This window comes from Hyaena hyaena, unplaced genomic scaffold (genome assembly GCF_003009895.1).
Source record: "Hyaena hyaena isolate Hyena2069 unplaced genomic scaffold, ASM300989v1 scaffold_2, whole genome shotgun sequence".
Taxonomy (NCBI): domain Eukaryota; kingdom Metazoa; phylum Chordata; class Mammalia; order Carnivora; family Hyaenidae; genus Hyaena; species Hyaena hyaena.
In genome coordinates, this window is record NW_024080634.1 from 148605 (window position 1) to 150211 (window position 1607).

General features: G+C 34.2%; 1 pseudogene; it reads right to left on the reverse strand.

Moving 5' to 3' along the window:
• Nucleotides 1–488: 488 nt before the first annotated feature.
• LOC120230121 lies at nucleotides 489–710 on the reverse strand (annotated as a pseudogene).
• Between the last annotated feature and the right edge of the window lie 897 nt (nucleotides 711–1607).

Genomic DNA, 1607 nt, shown 5'->3' on the forward strand with positions numbered 1-1607 from the left:
TTGTATTTTTTAAATGCAGGTAAATTTGAAACTCCTTTTGAATTTTTACTGCCAAATTCAATTGTGAAAGTTACATAACTAAAATAAAGAAAAAGAATAACAGACTATTGTTTTGAATTACTAATTCTAAAACTAGAGTTCTTTCTATATGTTACTGTGTACACATGCATATGTAATTGTGCATATTGTATTTCTAATTGTAAATAGCAAAACTTACATATAAGTATGTATACATAATTGAGTTAAACAACCCCCCAAAAAACCATATTTTCTCTTTCAAATTAGGTTATTTATTGGTATTCAACATAAATCATCTGTTAGTGCCCAATCTCAAGATGCCAGGGGATATATCATGCAGACATCTTAAAATAATACATTGTATGAAATTCTTGCATGAGAAGCCTAGCTAGGGTAATCCCAGTACATTGACCCAAAGACTGTGGAATATCCACTCATTGGAACAGATTTTGGGTTACTAGAGCCGTAGTTTAGTAGAAGCTAGAGAATCCATATCTTCCACAGCACAATGGGTAGCAGCAGACCTATCCGTAGCCTCCCCAACCACAGTTACAACCCAGTCTGTGGAAGCTATCACATCCCCAGCCACAGCCACCAGCCCACCATAGTAGCTGCCACAGTAGCTCATGCTGAGAGAGGTGGTGATTTGGTTTGCTGTTCAAAACAAAATCCTCAGTGTGAATGTCAAACATTCTACAGCTATGTTTATAATCCATGAGCAGAAAGTGTGATAAAACATGTGGCCATTCTTTTGTATCATTCCAAATTATTCATTCACTTGAGGCAACTCATTAATCTATTTGCTGTCACAAAGAGAGGTGCACACTCATTAAAATTTCTGAGATTGCTTAGCTACCTTGTTAGAACACCCTTGAACTCATTACATTCTTTCTTGTTTAATGAGAAAAGAAATCTGTCTTAAAAGTCACAAAATAAAAATTCCCTAAATAGAATTCTTCATCACTAAACATATTGCATCATTCATATTTGATGGCATTTTCTCATTAGCTATTTTCTCATTTCCCATTTTCATATCATTTTTGGATACTTGTGTCTTACTTCCATCTGTATTAAAAGACAATGATCACATTTAAAATTCTTAAATCTCTCAAATTCTCCAAAAGTCATATTTATTTCTCAGGTTGAATACACACACACATACACACACACATGCACAAACACACAGACACAAATATCAGCTTGCAAAACATGCTTTTGGTTAATCAGCATAGTAAAATTTATTTCAGAAACTGAGGGACCATCCAAGACACCCAACTCACTTTTATAACCAATCTGTATGCAGTTCAAAAATACTCTCTTTACACATTACTCATTTTTCCAGACTAGGTTCCCAAAATATTAGCTAAAAATGCAGATGAACTTGGCTCTATGCTTTATAGTTACCATTTTCGTTCTTTACTTTTCTTCATAATCCATATATCAAACCTCCCCTTGAATCTCATTCCACATTCATCCCCAATACATACTTGACCCCACCTAGGTCTTTGGTTCTTATCCATTTTTTCCACTCAGTATTTCATCTCTCTACCCATATAGTATCTAATTTCATCACAATATTTTTGTCCTTA